At 43.9% G+C, this 19,041-nt stretch overlaps 1 long non-coding RNA gene across 1 annotated transcript in view; it reads left to right on the plus strand.

Annotated features, from left to right (window-relative positions):
- The window catches only part of LOC138446825 (uncharacterized), a 40,969-nt gene extending 26,108 nt beyond the window's left edge, over positions 1–14,861 (plus strand). The window contains exons 2-3 of the long non-coding RNA XR_011259561.1: positions 13,924–14,045; positions 14,795–14,861. This is a non-coding gene — a long non-coding RNA (uncharacterized lncRNA). The remainder of the gene's footprint in view (positions 1–13,923; positions 14,046–14,794) is intronic.
- Positions 14,862–19,041: the final 4,180 nt, after the last annotated feature.

Raw genomic sequence — 19,041 nt, forward strand, 5'->3', positions numbered from 1 at the left:
CCAGGGGAGATAAGGGGAGTGTTTAGAAGCGTCTTATCCTGGGTCCCAGATGAATCGCACAAGCTCAGTGTGTATTCCATGCAGGATGCTGTTCTTTCATTTTGCTCTGATGTTTTACAAAAGTGCTGCTTTGAAAATACTAATTATCTTTCCTCCAACTCTGCTTAATGAAAACGTTTCATGTTGGTGAGTAAAAGGAAAAGCGACATTGTTCACTGCTTCTCCTCCTTCCTTTCAACTAGCTCCTGATGTCCGCAAACTGTAAATTTGTTTGTCTTTTTTCCCTTCTATGTTCTATGATAATTGTGCTCCTGGCCACTCTGCCTTCTCCCCCGCCACGGGCTGTGTAACCGTGGTTTATGATAGCTTTTCTGTTGCACTTGGGGAAAGATAACAGAGCCTGTCCCCTGGCAGGAGGTGGGCTCATGCATCCAGCGTGACTCTGGGGTGGGTCCTGCGGGGACTTGCAGTTTCTCTCTAAGACTTCGCGCTCTTTCCCTCCGCTCCCACTTTCCTTGTGAACTTGCTGAAGAGCCTTGGGGGGTTGGTCTTTGCCTTGCCGGTCAAGCAAGCTCAAGCAGTGTATAGTATTTCAGAAGCCACAATAGGGAGCAAACAAGAGGCTTGCCTGGCGGTCTGTGCATTTCCTGATCACCCGTCTCCTCCTCCCTGGCGGTCTGTGCCTTTCCTGATCACCCCTCTCCTCCTCCCAGAAGCCCAGATGTCCCTTCATCACAGGCCTTGGCAGTCCCTCAGAGCCGTCCAGGAGAATCTTGCAAACATCCCATTTTCTGGTGCATCATTCTCCTTTTCACTGCTTCCTCCCTACCTCATAAAACTGCTGGGATCCGCAGAGATGAAGCACAGATGCTCAGGGATAGCTGAGATGATCCCTGATTTGGGGCTGGAGAGGGAGGGGGCAGCTTGTGAGTTTCAGTAATCGTGAGGAGGGGTCCTACGGCAAGACCCCTTTCTCCTCCATGACCATTCAAAGTGAGATGGTTCAACCACCCTTGAGAAGAAAAAAGGAAATCCAGGATATTAAGTATCTACAGATAAGATGCTTTCATCTTCATCAAGAATATATAAACTGCCATAGTATCTCTCTCACATTTCTAAAAGATGACCGTGACCTTTGCCCTTTCTAAGAGAGTGGACGGTGACTTCCCCCGGCAAGCTTGATTCATCACCTCCTCCTTCTCGCATCTCTGGCCTCCCAGATAGCATTTGCTTTTGCAACACTTTCAGTTTTTTGTGGGTTTCATTTCAAATTCAGAGCTCTCTCTGTTTTAACTATAAGCATTGCCTGAGGCATGTTTTGTCTGAAACACACTGCTGAGGAAGGCAACCTTCGGATGGTTCTTCCACATCTACAGGGGGATGGATATCCTTGCTTCTAGTCTGATGGGCTTTGTAGGGGTGCTGCTGGCATCTAGGCAGCACAGCAAATGCCCCACAAATCCCCTGGACTGAGATTTCTGTTCATTGGTTATTCAGAGCACAGAGCACACTGGCTCAGGAGAAGCTGGCCTCTGCGGAAGTCATCCTTGTCGCGATTGCATCGAAGCTAAGATGGCTTAGAAGGACAACCGGTGAATAACAACACGTCTCTACTTTCTTTCACATTGCAGCTGGGAGGAATCAGCTCGTTGTACAAGCCCAGGCTCTGCTGGCCAGTTGGCGGGGAGCACCGCAGAGCGAGTGCCAGATACTTAACAGCTGTATTACTGCTTATCCATCTGTAGCAGGAACCATATGCCAAACCCTAGAGTAAGTGGGGAAGGGGATCCCTTGAAGAAGAGATTTTTCAAAGCCGCACAGAAAAAGCATTTTCCCCTCTAGTGTACAGGCTTTGATCTCATCTTCTTAAGCTCCTTTATCTCTTCCCCACCCAGGCTGGACACCCCACATCCTTTAGAGTTCATGCAAAACAGGAATGGGACATTTTGCTTCGTCATCTTCAGGAAATCATCTTTTAGGTAACTTGCAAAGAAACCTAATGCCTGTTTGCTTTTTTTTTTTTTTTTTAAAGAATCATGTGATCGTTTAATTCATAGAAAAAAACTTCTCATGATGTTTAAAACACTTTATCTCCATGTTTCATCTTAATATCCCATTTGGAACTGTCTTTGAAAAACACAGAGTAAGTACCTTTAGGAAATATTCCAAGGTTTTATTCATCCTAGCAATTTCAGAAGTTCATAATCGACAGTTCAGGAACACATCACAATAAGACCATCTAGTCCCTTTCTTCCTTTCCAAGGTCGTGGGGGGATCGTGAGAACTGAACTTGGGAGACAGTCTGATCAGACATTTCATTTTATAAAAGGAGATGCCCATTTAAGTAAATGTGAATTCTAGAATGAGGACTGTTTTAGAGTAAGTCAATCAGCTACAGAAATTATTTCCTGCTGGAAAAGAGAAGAAAATATTTTCCCACTCTTTTGCAAAGATCTCAAAATACAGATGGCCAGGGGCCAATGGCCTCGAGAATATGGAAGGGCTCCCTGGGTCACTGAGAGATGGCAGAGCCACCCTCCAACTCAGAACCCGGCTGCCTTCGCAGTTGGTGGTGGACCTCCCTCGCCGTCCTCAGTTCTCAGGGTAGTCCTTGGGAGGTGGCCGAAAAGCTAAATCTTCATTGTATTTCTCCCTTTATCTACTGTTCACTTTGATTTCTAGGTTTCCCTCATTACTACGAAGAACGATATTTCACCTCTAAATACTGCTTTATTGTTTAAATAGTGTTTACTCACAAAATAGTTCATTTAAAGAGATGCCCAGTGCAGAAAACCGCAATGTCCTTTGGAAACTGACCCATGCTGGATGATCAGGTCAGCCCTATTTGGAGACATTTTTATATTATCCTAAGTATAAGCCAGGGAGCCACATGGGAGAGTCTTTGCGTGAAGCCGCAAAGACTTGGAAAAAGTCCGGCAACTGAGCAGCAAAGACTTGGAAAATAGTCTGGCCATTGAGCAGCAAATAAGGATTCTAATATTTACTTTGATTTTTCAAATAGCACAGTAAGGGATCCATGTTCTAATTTTCAGCAATATTTTGTAAGAACTCTCTCCATTTTCCAATTGTTCATTTATTCTCAATTCTCCAGATTCTGAATCACCAAGAATCTAATCTTTGGCTGACATCATAGGTATTATGTATGTGTGTATACAGCATGTGCTTATATAAATACATGTTGCTCCTTGGAAGAAAAGCTATGGCAAACCTAGATAGTGTATTACAAAGCAGAGCCATCACTCTGCTAACAAAGTTCCATATAGTCAAAGCTATGGCTTTTCCAACAGTCATGTATGGATATGAGAGTTGGACCACAGAAGAAGGCTAAGCACTGAGGAACTGATGCTTTTGAATTGTGCTGCTGGAGAAGACTCCTGAATGTCCTTTAGACTGCAAGGAGATCAAATCAGTCAGTGCTAAAGGAAATCAACCCTGAATATTCATTGGAAGGACTGATGTTGAAGCTGAAACTCCAATACTTCGGCCACCTGATGTGAAGAGCTGACGCATTGGAAAAGACCATGATGCTGGGAAAGATTGAGGGCAGGAGGAGAGGATGACAGAGGTTGAGATGGTTGGATGGCATCACCGACTGATGGACATGAGTTTGAGCAAGCTCCAGGAGATAGTGAAGGACAGGGAAACCTGGTGTGCTGCTGGCAGTAGGGTCACAAAGAGCTGGACGTGACTGAGCAACTGAACAACAATGAATACAAATACATATATAATACACATGCAGATATGTTATTACTCATAGACGTGTGTGTATACACACTTACAAAATACATATCCACCAAATACATATGTATAGTATTCATGAACATAGAACAATACATGCATATACATATACATGCAAATATATGAACATGTGTGCTTCAATTTAAGCATGCATATGTATGTTTAAAAGACTAGAAATAATCTTAGAAACACATACTTGTTATTTATCTAAGGGTAGTGGAATTATAAGCAATTTATTTAATTTCTATTTTCATTTGTTCTCCAAAAGGTCTATAAAGCATACCCCAAATAGCATTCCCTTGTGGCTTAGCTGGTAAAGAATCTGCCTGCAATGTGGGAGACCTGGGTTCAATCCCTGGGTTGGGAAGATCCCCTGGAGCAGGGAAAGGCTACCCACTCCAGTATTCTGGCCTAGAGAATTCCATGGACTGCAAAGAGTTGGACATGACTGAACAACTTTCACTTTCACTTTCAAATAGCATTATTGCATTTTGTCCTCATCAGGAGCTGCCAGAGTTTAGAGTTTCAAGGAACAGCTTGACATGGGCAGTCTGGTCATCCCTAGTGAAGGAGGGATCCCCACCCAGGTTGTCTGGAAGAGGTTTATTGATGTAGAGAGGGGCAACCATGAAAACTGCAACAAGGCTGCCTTGCTAATCTGCTGGGATTGCCACAAGAAAGTACCACGGATGGGGGTCTTAAACCATCACCATTGATTTTTTTCATAGCCTGAGGTCTGGAAGTACCAGCTCAAAGTGCCAGCATGGCAGATTCTGGGGAGGGCTCTATTCCTAGCTTACAAACAGCTGCCTTCTTGCTGTGTCCTCGTAGTAGTGGAGACTGAGGGAGAGAGAGAGGGAGATGGAGCAGGAAGGAGTTCTCTGGTGTCCCTTCCTTGTTGTTATTTAGTTGCTCAGTCATGTCTGACTCTTTGCAACCCTATGGACTGTAGCCCGCCAGGCCCCTTTGTCCATGGGATCTTCCAGGCAGGAATATTGGAGTGGGTTGCCATTCCTTTCTCCAGGGGATCTTCCCAACCCAGGGATCGAACCTGTGTCTGTGTCTCCTGCATTGGCAGGCAGTTTCTTTACCACTGGACCACCTAGAAACCTCTTCTTATGTGGATTCTAATCCTATCATGAGGGCCCCACCCTCCGACCTCCTCTAATCTTAATTATTTCCCTGAGACCAGGTCACAGTGAGGATTAAGTCTTCAAGATAAGAACTTGGGGGAGACACTCAGTCCCCAGCAGCGGCCATCCGCTGATCTATTTCAGTAAGTATTCCAGACTGATGAAATAGCTCCGGGGAGGTTTTCAGGGACACAGGGCTTCATTTCGGTCCCCTGAGACCTAGGTGGCTGCATGGCAATGACCGCACGATCCACAAAGACATAGCTCACATACCCTTTCAGAGTTCCCAGGGGTGAAAGGTAATATTACTCTAGAAATGGTGCAAAAAAAAAAAAAAAAAACCCTTCCACTCAACATGCTATTTTCAATTCAGTACAGATGATAGGAAAAAGGCATACACAGAAATTAAAAGAAAAACAAATTCAAAACAGATGTCAGGAAATACTTTGCTCCCTAGAGGAGGGGAAAAAAAAATAGATGAGAAGAATATTTAAACAAGGCGGTTTACTGAGCTAAGACACCGGGATCATCCTTTAAAAATAGAGCCTGGGCGCTGGGCTGGATGCTAAACTTAGAGTGAGAAACGTGACCTTCCGTAGATGAAAACTGACCCGGCGCGAGCTGCCCAGTGGACCATGCCCCTCTGCCCCACGGCCTTTGTCTCTCCCTGGGTGTTTGAAAGGTGTGTTCAAGTTGTGTTTATGAGACAGGAAATACATGTTTTAGCAGGAAATAAATCTGTCCCTGTATGCACAGATGGCTGTGTATTTCATTACGTTGGGAGCCAACGGTGCCCCTTTCACCTGCGTTTCTACTTCTGATTCTCACATCGACAGAACCTCCCAGACCAAGGTCTCATAGCTGGTTTTGTGAACAACTCCAGGTCACGTTTACAGAGCAAAATCTCCTGAGTGATTATCGGCGGGCAAGTTGCTCACTCAGATGCGCGATTAACAACCTCTCTCGTTTCAAGGGTGAGGATCACAGTGGTTGACAAGCTGAGAGAAGGTTTGGGGCCAAGACATTTTCAGTTCATTTCAGAAATACGAGTCTGAGGAAAGGCCGAGCAGCTTTAAGCTCCTCAGACACGTTGTTGTGGGTTTCTTGATCTCTGCATCATCGAGTCACTCAAACAAGAGCAACAAGTCAGATGCCATAAAAAAAAGAATGAAATAATGCCGTTTGCAGCTCACGTGAAGTGAAGGAAGTCGGGCCGAGAAAGACATCCGATATCACTTACATGAGAAATCTAAAATGTGACACAAATGAGCTTCTCTATGAAACCGACTCACAGCCATGGACAGCAGTCTTGTGGTTGCCAAGGGGGAGGGGATGCGAGGAAGGGAAAGGCTGAGAGACCGGGATTAGCAGGTGCCAAGTATTACATGCAGGATGGATAAGCGACAGGTCCTCCTACTGTATCCTGCAGGGAACTATACTATATTTGTATCTTGTAATAAACCATAATGGAAAAGAATGTGTGTGTGTGTGTGTGTGTGTGTGTGTGTGTAACTGAATCACTTTGCTATACAGCAGAAACTAATAAGACTTCTGTGGTGGCTCAGACAGTAAACTGTCTGCCTACAATGCAGGAGACCCGGGTTTGGGAAGATCCCCTGGAGAAGGAAATGGCAGCCCACTCCAGTACTGTTGCCTGGAAAATCCCATGGATGGAGGATCCTGGTAGGCTACAGTCCATGGGGTCGCAAAGAGTTGGACACAACTGAGCGACTTCATTTCATTTCATTTCATAGAAACTAATAAAATATTGTAAATCAACTATACTCCAATTAAAAAGAAAAAAATCAGGCTGCCTGATAAGGATGTTTAAAATAGAGGACAGTCTACAAAGGCAAGGTTTTGATAAATTTCAGTATGAAACTAAAAGAAAAGTGGTCTCTGATGCCAAGATGTTCACAGGACACTGAAAAATCAGTGGAGTTATGACAAATATCACACAAAATGCTGTCTCCTCCGCTGATTCGTGCTCAGCATCTAGCAGAAAGCTCGCCATGGCTTTGTGCTCGCTAAGTCACGTGGAAGGAATACACAGCCCATGCTTTCTTTGTTCAGATTATTCCCGCCTTCCCTCTGTCATGAAGCACACCATTATTATAACTAACACTGTTAGTATTGGTTTACACACCTCTTCTGGAAGCATCTCAGACAAATGGCTGCTACCATGACCCCCACCCTGCAAAATCTCTCCCTTCTCTGAGCTCTCATAAACCACAGTGCATGCTATTATCATAGCAATGATATTGTTCTATTGTGATGACGTATCTGTTTGTCTCTTGCCCTCAAAACAAGCTACCCCTCCTTGAGATCAGGAGAATGCGTGACTACACTGCTTATCTTTAAACCCTGGCACATGTCCTCGCATAGAGTCCATGCCCAATAAGAGTTTATTAAACTGAAGTGACCCGGGAAATTACCTTAGTTGGGGTTCACCCCCTGAAAAAGAGCTTGACATGAGGTCTTGGGTGCAAGTGGTCCATTTGGAGGACGATTCCAGGCATGAGGGGGCTTCCCTGATGGCTCAGATGGTGAAGAATCTGCCTGCAATGTAGGAGACTCAGGTTCAACCCCTGGGTTGAGAAGATCTCCTGAAGAAGAAAATGGCAACCCACTCCAGTGGAGGACTGAAATAGGGGAGGAAAAAGCCAAGGGAAAAAATAATGCACCAGTAAAGAGTGTGTCTGCTGTGAGTAACTGGGGCTCAAGCCCTCTTGGGACCCCCTGGGAAATCACGTCGCATGCAGCACAGACCTGTCCTCCAAAGGGAGAGGTGGTCATGCATTTGCCTACCCGTCCCCCCGTCCATGAGTAATGGCTGTCCTGGGGACAGCACCATGGATGCCCGGCCGCCCAGATGAGTGCCTGGCACTGACAGTAGCCTCTTTCAAGGGCTATCATTTTTAAAAAATGAGGAATTTACAGGAGGGGCTTAACAACTGCAGGTGCAGGCATCATACAGATAGGAGGGAAGCAAGAGGCCTTGCTCACTGTGTCAAAGAATACACGCTAGCGTGTCTTAACATTTTCACAGACTTCTTAAAAATAAACGTTTATATTGATTTATGTATTTGGCTGTGTTGGGTTTTTGTTGCAGCTCACAGGATCTCCAATCTTCCTTGTGGCAAACCCTTGCTTGTGGCATATGGGGTCTAGATCCCTGACCGGGGATCCAACCCAGGCTCCTTGCATTGGGAGTGCAGAGTCTTAGCCACTGGACCACCTGGGAGGTCCCCTCATAGGCTTTCTTAAACTTGAAGTATGGTTGTTGCACAATGGGCTTCCCTGGTAGCTTAGATGGTAAAGCGTCTGCATCCCCTGGAGAAGGAAATGGCACCCCACTCCGGCGCTCCTGCCTGGAAAATCCCATGGACGGAGGAGCCTGGTGGGCTGCAGTCCGCGGGGTCGCAGAGTTGGACACGACTGAGCGACTTCACTGGCACTGTGGCACAATGTTACGTATGTTACAAAGCAGAGATTCACAATTTTTTGAAGCTATGCTTCATTTGTATTATTGTAAAATATCGGCTAGATTCCCTGCGTTGTGCGATATCCCCTTATTTCATTCTCTTCGTGGCTGAGCAGTGCTCCACAGTGGGCATTCGTCTGTGGAGGCACACTCGGATTGTTTCCATGTCTTGGCAGTTGTAAACGGTGCTGTTATGAACATCGGGTGCAGGTGTCTTTTCAAATTAGTGTTTTTGTTTATTTCAGATATCTATCCAGGAGTGGAATTGCTGGGTCGCATGGTAGTTCTATTTCTAATTTTTTGAGAAAGCTTTGCACTATTTCCCACAGTGGCTGCAATAATTTGCATTTCCACCTACAATGTGTGAGGATTCCCTTTTCGTCACATGCTTTTATGAGCTCTGACATTCATAACTGTAGACTGGTAGGGCTTTGTGTTAAGTTGTAGAAGTTATATAAAAAATCTGTGGCTGATATCTTTAAGAACCCTTAGATATTTACTGACTAATCCTAAGCATGTCCTCTCTGGGACAGAAAATTCATTATACAGGTAGGAACTGTCTGATACAGAAACGAAAGGACTCACAATTTGTGATGGTGAGGGAAACACATTTCCTGACTTTTAACTTCAAGACTGTCTACTAAACTGAGCAACAGTACTGAGTGGAGCAAGCACACCCTTTCCTGTAAGACAAAGGGAGGGGACTTTTGGAGATGAGCAACAACAATTATCACATGAATGGGAAATGTCTAAAAAATTCATGGCACCCCTTTGTGGCAGAATTTAATCATATTAGTTTATTTGTAGATTTTTTTTCCCCCTCAAATGATGTTTGACTTTGGAGTGAGAGGAAACTTGGTATTTTGCTTGGTAGAGAATTAATCTGATTTAAAATTTAAAGGTTGAGATGATATAAAAGAGCATCAGTGATATTTAAACAAAAGTGAGAATTTCACAAATTTGGAAAGTTGTCTAATTGGAGATATAATGCTAGTTTTTAAAAACTAACAAACTCTGTGTTTTCTGTAAAGAATATCACAACTAGCGCATGTTGGTCATCTTCAGGGTGAAGCTGAAACAAAAGTTTACATTGTGAGTAAACTGAAAATGTTAGTTTCTCAGTCATAGCTGGCTCTTTGGGACCGCATGGACTCTCCAGGTAGGAATACTGGAGAGGGCTGCCATTCCCTTCTCCAGGGGATCTTTCTGACCCAGGGATCGAACCCAGGTCTCTTGCATTGCAGGCACATTCTTTACCATCTGACCCAGCAGGGAAGCCTGTTTTGAGTAAGGTCGCATCATATTCTGGGGAAGAATACTGTGCAATAGTGACTCACATTAGGTCACTTTGGGGTCACAAACAGATCCAATCTAATATATGATGTATAAGTGAATAAGAAGACCCTCTTTATGAATAGGTTGTCTCAAGAAATAAAGAAGGAAAGTGCGAGGAGGTAATTCTGGAAATTCGCCTTTGAAGGTTTCTTCAGTCGTCAGCGGGGTCAGAACAGCTTTACTGGTGGGAAACTTCAATCCCGTCTAATCACATTCTCAGCGGAGCCCTTCTCATGGATAAACCCAAGCTGTACAAATAATGATGTACTAGGTAACAAAGATTAAAGCTATTTAGAAAAGATAAATTCCATGGTATCGGGGCAGAATAGTCAATAATTTATTTGGTCTGGAACACATTGTGCATGTCTGCAAAAGTCAAGTAGGGTAAACTGGGTGTGTGTGGGGGGTGGTGGTTGATATTTATCCTGTTCTTAAGAGAGCAAGATGTCGGGAAGATGTTTGTAAAGCGGTATTGAGTTATTCAGATGCACGTGGAACCTGGTTCATCCTGCACTGGCAAGACCTGTTCCCCCAACCTTCTTTCATGGGCCAGAGAGAAAATACATAAATAAATAAAAGATCATTGTTAAGGAATCACAGCCTCTCAGGATTAGAAGAGGGTGTTAGTTTTCAAGTTTAATTGTTCATATGAGACGTAAAGCTTTTCTGTTCTAGTCTTATCAGTGGTCTTTAGGTCTGTGCCTGAGTTTCAGCATCACTGAGGCATCTCAAACTTCTTCGGATGGTTTACTCTGTAGAGAGATGTGTGATTTCCTGATAGCTTTCCTAGATATTCTTAAAATGCAGTCTCAGAACCTTCCAAAAATGATCTTAAGTACAGAACAGGAAATCCATCATTTAATAAATTATGCAACTCTTAATGCAGCTGAAGATCAGACTGGCTTTGGTTTGGCAGTTAGTCATACTACACTGTTGATTTATAAAAAGCTTAATCCACCTAGGCCCTCACAAGGCTCATTTATGCCTGCTACCTCCAGGGCATAAATTCTCAGTTGTCATCTTGTAGAAGAAGCTTTGAAAATTGAAGGTGGACTGCAAATTTTGAATCCAGTGGGTAATTATTCCATCAGAGGCTTCTCTGGTGGCCAATGCAGGTGATGAGAGTTAGATTCCTGGGTTGGAAGATCTCCTGGTATAGGGAATGGCAGCCCACTCCAGTATTCTTATCTTCGAAATTTCATGGACAGAGGATCCTGGTGGGCTACAGTCCATGGGGTGACAGAGTCCAGCGTGACTTAGCAACTAAACAAGTCCATCAGATTCTAGGTAGATGCTATGGCCGCCCTATGCCTCTTTCTGAGCTCACTGGCCCGGGACACCAAGATCACACAGCAGGAATGCAGTGTGGGTGTATCCCTTCCCTGTCAGGGCTGCCATTCAAACCACTGCACCTGAGTGTGTGCACAGCAGTGGTCTTCAAGCAGTTGGAGGGAGGCAGTCTTGCTCCCCAGGAGACGCTGGGTAATGCCTGAAGACACTTTTAGCTGTCGTAACTGGGAGAGAGTGAATTGACCCCAGGAGGATAGAGGCCAGGATATTGCTAACACCCTACAAAGCACAAGATGGCCCCCCCAAAACAAAGAAAACCAGGCAGCCCTAACATCAGTAGTACGACCTTAGAACTCCTAATGGTGACCATCATCGCTATTTACAAGACTGTGCAGTGCCCTTCTGCGTGCATCGCTGAACAAGGGAGCTGGATGGAGTTGTTCTCCTCGAGGTTTAGTCCCTGAAACAACCAGTCCTGATCCATGGAGTGCAGAACGTTTCGAGGAAAAACACAATCATACCTAGAAGCATGATTATCGCTGTATTTCCTGACACATTTAACAAGAACAGCTGTGACAATTTCTTCTGGGAGGTTAGGTGTCAGCAGTTCATTACGTTAGATTCACAGTTACCCATGTAAGTAAGAAAATGTGAACCCAAATGTGAATCTTGAGGGCCACTTTCTACAATATCGACCGGGGTATTAGGGCTTATATCTTTCAAGTTGATGCACGCTGGTAATCCTTTTAGTTAGGTTACATTTGTTGCAATTCCAGGAAGATAAAGATTTGTGTAAGACGCTACTACATTTTAAAATATATATATATATATATATATATATATATATTGCAATCTCAGTACTCAGATTGTGTGACCTACACCTTGTACTCAATTGCTACGTCATGTCTGACTCTTTGCAACACCATAGACTGTAGCCCACCAGGTTCCTCTGTCCAAGGGATTCTCCAGGCAAGAATACTGGAGTGGGTCACCATTTCCTCCTCCAGGGGATCTTCCCACCCCAGGGGATCGAACCCAAGTCTCCTGCTTTGGCAGGTGGATTCTTTGCCACTTGAGCCACCTGGGAGGCCATATATATCTTGGGTAACTTCTGAAGAAAAGTACGGTTTCTATTAAAATATTAGTTAATTATTCAGTGCAGTAATAGATTGGCCTGATTTGTAAAGTAACTTGATGCACTTTATCTTTCCCAAGTGAGGCCTATATTTATTGCAATGTATATTTCCTCAAGTTAAAATTTTGAGATGAGCTCTCAGATACATTCACGTGGCCTGACCTCTTCTGAACGCCCTTCCTCCTGCAGTTCTCCATAACAATTCAGCTCACTGTTTTCATACTTAGCATTTCCTGCACTGTATTAAAGCAAATGGGTCTGGGACATTGTGCTCTTCACCCTCCGCCTCTCGTTGTCTGATTGAATAAGTATCAGTTAATATTGAATAAAATATTTTATTCAAAATATTGAATAAATATCAGTTAAAATATAAAGATATTCAAACATGTCGCATGTGAACCATATTCATAAGTTCTTGGCCCTACAGGAAACACGGATCCAAGTTGAGTCCCAAGGCAGAAAGTCCATGTGGTCAGAACAATTACTTGCCCATTCAGTACATTACAATCTTTAAGGGTTATTGAGTATGTACTATGTGAGAGTCACTAAGGTTTATTGAGCATGTGTTATGTGAGAGTCCCTTGGACTGCAAGGAGATCCAACTAGTCCATCCTAAAGAAAATCAACCTGAATATTCACTGGAGGGACTGTTGCTGAAGCTAAAGCTCCAATACCTTGGCCACCTGATGCAAGGAGCTGACACACTGGAAAAGACCATGATGCTGGGAAAGATTGAGGGCAAAAGGAAAAAGGTGCAACAGAGAATGAGATGGTTAGATAATATTCCTGACTCAATGGACTTGAATTTGAGCAAACTCCAGGGGACATTGGTGGTTAGAGTAGCCGGGCAGGCTACAGTCTGTGGGGTTACAAAGAGTCACATGTGCTTTAGAGACCGACCAATAGCAACAGTTATGTGCTGTGGGCTAGTTCAAGTGCATTCCAGGTAAGAGTTCACTCAGTTCTCACGACTTCCAAGAAGGCGGGTACCATGGTGATCTCCGTTTTACAATTCAGGCACAAAATAAATAACTTGCCTGTCTACCCGGGGTTAGACACTGAACCCAGCATGAAGGACGCAGGTGAAGCAGTACAATCTTTGGTCCTGTCCTTAAGGCATTGAGAATCTGCAAATAAGCAAGCAGGGAACACTTTATACTATGGCGATAAAAATCAGTAGAGGCTGTAAAGGATGCTACGGGGAGGCATAACCAACTCAGACTTCAGAGTTTGTTGACAACCTGCTGCTAATCTGAGGCCCGAGGATTAAGGCTCCTGAGAAGGGCCTGGGCGTCATAGGGAGTGACCTGGAGAGTCTCAGGAATATAAAGAGGTCAGCATGACTTCACCACAGTGGGGTAGGGGGCAGTGGCGGGAGGGGGCTGGAGAGGTGGCAGGAGCCAACATCATTGACCCATTAGACGTGTTAAGGAGTTTGCACTTAACTCTCAGAGCAGGAGCTGTTGCAAGGTTTTGTTGTTTCCCATTTTAAAGTTTTCAGTGGAAGAATGACACGATCATTCCTCAGTATTTTGTAATAACCTGTAAGGGGAAAGAATCTGAAAAAAAAAAAAAAAGGCATGTATGTATGTGTAACTGAATCACTTTGCTGTACACCTAAAATTAACACATTGTAAGTCAACCACAGTCGAATTAAAAAAGAGAGACATTGATGGATACTTTTGTTTATACTTAAGGAAATTGCTAAGCATAAGCATATCTAATGTATGCATGCATGCTAAGTCTCTTTAGTCGTGTCTGACTCTTTGTGATCCTATGGACTGTAGCCCGCCAGGCTCCTCTGTCCATGGGATTCTCCAGGCAAGAACACTGGAGTGGGTTGCCAGGTCCTCCTGCAGGGGAATCATCCCAACCCAGGAACTGAACTAGTGTCTACCTACTTTGGCAGGTGAGTTCTTTATCACTAGCACCACCCGGGAAAATTTTGTCATGTAAAATGTAGTATAAATTTAATTCTATCCAATGAATCGTTTCCCAATCTGTTAAAAAATATTAAATGGTAATAATAAAAAAACCTAGCATGCCTTTTTAGACACTTTTAAGAAGTGTCAGATAAATCCAAATGTCCTATAAAGGCACTCTCATGGGGTCAAGACTATGTAAGGGGGGCAATAACATTCATTCAATCTATCACAAACCGACTCAATGGACATGAGTTTGAGCAAGCTGGTAATGGACATGGAGGCCTGTCGTGCTGCAGTCCATGGGGCCACAAACAGTCCGACACGACTGAGCAACTGAACTGAACTGATCAGAAACTGAAGGATGTATTTCCTCTGAAACTTTCCTTAAGCCTAACACAGGCAATCTGCTTGAATTGTCACTAGATTAAAATGTAAACTTCTAAAACCAAAGCTGCCCAGGTTGGCAGCAATATATTGGAGGATAAAGACATGAGCTGCCTTTTTTTTTTTTTTTTTAAGAAATCACTTGGAAGTTAATCTTTAGAGTTGTGCATTCATGGATTAGAACACATGGTGAAAATAAAGATTGACTAGCAAGATTTCTTGGATAGAAGCAAATTAATACATTTTCCAAGGAGCAATGCAGAATATGAAGAATGTTCATTGTATGGACTGTTTCAGAACACTGCCATAAAGACTGGTAAACTAACAACCTATTGTTTGACATTTGCAGGAAGGATGTTGGATGGAGTAGCTTTCCTTGGCCTCCTCGCCGTGGATCTGAGGCCTTATTTGGGCATATTGCTCTGCGCTATATGAGCAGATGCGCTGAGAAAGTAAATAAAACTCTTTCCTCCTGGTGTCTGGGTCAGGATGCAGCTCTTCTAACCTTTACATGGGGCCCAGCAAGCGCTGAGCATAGTAGAATGGGCCTGCAGGTAAGACTACAGGAGCCATCTGGAGTGCAAAGGGGCAAAGGAAAGTATCTTAGTCAACTCTGCTGCCATAACAACATGCCACAGACTAGCACGGTGACTCACATCAGTATTCTTGCCTGGAGAATTCCATGGGCGGAGGAGCCTGGTGGGATATGGTCCATAGGATCACAAAGAGTCGGACACTACTGAACTGACTTATTACGAAATACCAGGGCCCTAAGTAAGAGACCTTTATTTTTCGCAAGCTGGAAGCTGGAAGCCTGAGGGTGCCAAGTAAGGTCAGGTTCCTCCAGGCCGGTACGTGGCCAGCCTCTTGCCTTGGCTTGCATGATGGGGAGAGAGTGCTGGTCTCTTGTCCTCTTTTTATAAGGGCACAGCTTCCTTCATGGCACCCCCACTCTCACGACTGCACCTAAACCTCATTGCCTTCCAAAGGGCCCATCTCCAAATATTAAGACCATCACAATGAGGGTTAAAGCTTCAACATGTGGAGTTAGCGGGGACAGACATTCAAACCACAACAAGAAGCAAGTTCAAAAACGAGAAACAAGCTCTACTGAACTTGGGAGTGTCCATCTGTAGGACCTCTCCATTTCAATAAGAAACGACTCTATTGCTTATTGTTTTGATTTTCTTTTTTTCTCTCTCTAGTTTTTTTCTTTCTTATTTTATTCCTTCTCTCCTTCTTGTTGCTGGCATCAGCAATTTGCAATTAATGGACTAAAAGTTGTTCTGTTTCCATTTTCTCTGAGGTCAAACCCATTTATGGCAATGGGCTTTAGGCAGCCCTTCATCCAACTGTAACTTAATTTGGAATTTTCTATTTCTAACTTAGAAAAAAGCCCTATATGCAGAAAACTGAATATGAATTAGAAAATTATTTCCTATTAAAAGGTGAAAGTTTAAGGAATAAAAGAATCTAGGCTGTCAAATTAGAAATGAAGGTATACACCATCTTAAATAAGTGTTGTTTCAGCTGTTTAATAGAACCTACCTGGGGGTACATGAGATGTAGATGATACTAGTTATAATTTAGCTCTCCAAAATGAAAATTTTAATTGCAGCTTTAAAAAATTTGACCATCAACTACTGCAAAGATTTCCTCTAGAAGACACAGACGTGCATTCCTTTATGTAAGTTTGACACTGGCCAAATAATAGGTCAGTAATTAGATGCTTGGCCATTTATAAAATAGGGGAAAAAAGACATTTAAAATCATGTAGCGTGCATTAGCCCAGGAAGCATGATATTACGTTTTGCTCCTTAAATTCCTACATATTTGGCAGGTTATTTCACTTACTCTCAATTATTGATATTGATGGAACACTCTGTATTGTAATGTGGCAGGTTATTAAATCTCAAGGCCACTCATCATAATTTATGTTGCCATAGTTTGAAATACTGCAATCAGGATTGGTACTCAAGATATTCTCGTTTGTGGGACAGGGAGGAATGAATAGCTTTTTTCTCATTGAAAGGACTTCTTTCCCCTTCTGTCCAGGAGAGCTCTGGCTACACCAGAGCTTGGCAGGGCATTCTGTCTCTCCCTACATCTGATGAGACCCTTTGCAAACTCCTCCTGTCGCTTTGCATACATGCTCAGTCACTTCAATTGTGTCCAACTCTTTGCGAAACCATGGACTGCAGTCCACCAGTCTCCTCTGTCCATGGAATTCTCGAAGCAAGGATTCTGGATTGGGTTGCCACGCCCTCCTCCAGGAGATCTTCCCGACCTGGGGATCAAACGTGCATCTCCTGTGTCTCCTGCATTGCAGACGGATTCTTTACCTCTGAGCCACTGGGGAAGCTGCTTGTTGCTTTGGCTTTGTTTAATTCCCTTAGCCCCGTTTGCCAAAATAGTTTATCTTTCTATATACAGTCCCCATTGTTTCCTAACTGTTTTAATCACTTCCAAGTCATTCTAAAAAGAAAATAACTGTAATAAAATGCAATTATCAATGCTGGCAGTATTGGATTTTTAAAGACATAAAGCTCCTTAACTCATAGCTCATGAAACAGTCTTTATTTTGTAGGTTTGTGTGACTTTATCCCAGTACAAAAAGCATCATCGTGAAGGGTCATAAATAAGCAGAAATAATGAAATACTAGTTTGAGCCAACCAGGCACTAAAATAGCCAGATTCCTGACCACTTGCCCCCTGGGACTTGCTCCTCCCATGGGTCTTCGGCTTTCAACGAATGGCAGTGGTTCTTTCCAGTTACTTAGGCCTCAGATTCAGTTATGTGTGCTGTCTCTGACTCTCAGAGCAAATCCTGCTGCCTTGACCTTCAAAGAGTCCATGACCCAAGTCTTTTCACCACCTCTGCACACACGACGCTGGTCCCAGCCACCGTGACACTGGCTGGACACCTCAGAGCCACCAGGCTCTTTCCTTGGCTCCCCCTTGGCCCTCTAGAATCCTCACTCAGTAGCTACGTGAGAGGATCTTTTTGTTACGGGGGCGGATTGATGCCCTCTGCAGAGTCCTGAGACCCTTCACACCAATTCAAGGAAACGACAGAGCCTCGAAATGCAACCTGGTGTTCTGACCTCACCCGGCCTCCTCGAGTTCTCGCTCCTTCCTCTCCAGGCACCCTGGCCCCACACTGACCTTCCCAGCTCAGGGCCTTGGTGGGTGCTGGTCTTCCCACCTGGGCACGTTCTTCCCTCATTTCCCGTAAGAGCTTCTACTTCACCATTTGCTGGTTGGTTGCTACTCAGCTATCTCGTCATGAGGCCATCCTGACCACTGGATTTAAAAGCTTCAGCCCTCCCATGACATGCTGTGTACACACATAACGTGCATCGTGTATTTACTGGGTATCTGTTTACCGCTCCCACAGCAACCAACACAGAATGTGAGTCTTCGATGACTGAGATGTGCTTGTGATTTTTTAAATTTGTTATTATTGTTGTTATCATTTTTGATCTCTTGACCATGCCACTAAGCATGTGGGATCTTAGTTCTGTGTGTGCATGCATGCTAAGTCCCTTCAGTTGTGTCCAGCTCTTTTGTGACCCCATGGACTATAGCCCATGGGCTCCTCTGTTCATGGGATTCTCCAGGCAAGAATACTGGGGTGGGCTGCCATGCCCTCCTCCAGGGGATCTTCCTTACCCAGGATTCAAAGCTGCGTTTCCTGCATCTCCTGAATTGGCAGGTAGATTCTTTACCACTGAGCCACCTGGGAAGCCTTAAGTATTAAGTCTTAGTAGCACAGATACAATTACCCTCAGATCAAACAATCCCTTTCTGACCACCAAGTCCTCTTTTTCCACTCTACTACTTATGTACATTAATTTTTCTCATCCTAAACTGTCTGCTTCTTTGAGGAAAGGAGCTACATACTTCTCCCCAATTCAAATCTTCCTGGGATGCTCAGTTCTAAGTTTTATGTAAGTAACTTGTTTCCAGACCTGGAATAGATTGATCTCAATCATTTCCTGAGTTTATCTGCTAAGAATTCACTTAATTCCTGTGAGTTTCAAGTTGACCCCACTGCAGCCTTATTACTTCATACTCTCTTGGAGTTCTTGGCTAAGTGCATACAGGGTCATAAACAAATCTTTTAATCATATACTTTTCCTGTTCCTGTTTTTATAACGCATGATGAAAAATTGTTTATAAATACGGGATTTAACTATTTTTATTTCAACTGACAAGGACTGCAGGTAAGATTTCACTTTTATAAAGTCAATATTTTTGGACTCTTTTTAATATATTCATAGTATTGAGGCTTAAAAAAGTTTTCTGGGGGGAGTATCATTACATACCAGTGCTTGGAAGAATTCCTGGGGAAAATGGATGCTTTAGATCCACAGGGGATGGTGTTTGTTAGGGAGCCACCTGGTGCGGGGGGAAGAGTTCAGCCTCTGATGTTTGTTCCCAGTCTCTCCGCTCACCTAGTCCACCAGGAAGGGCAGGACTCAGTCCTGGATGGGTGGAAGCCAGGTGCTCCCTCAGCTGTCATCCAGCTGCCTGCACGCTCAGCCTGAGCCAGTGGGATGTGTAAGCCATTTTGAACTAATCGTTCTTTTACCT

The sequence above is a fragment of the Ovis canadensis genome, chromosome 10 (assembly GCF_042477335.2).
Source record: "Ovis canadensis isolate MfBH-ARS-UI-01 breed Bighorn chromosome 10, ARS-UI_OviCan_v2, whole genome shotgun sequence".
Classification (NCBI taxonomy): Eukaryota; Metazoa; Chordata; class Mammalia; order Artiodactyla; family Bovidae; genus Ovis; species Ovis canadensis.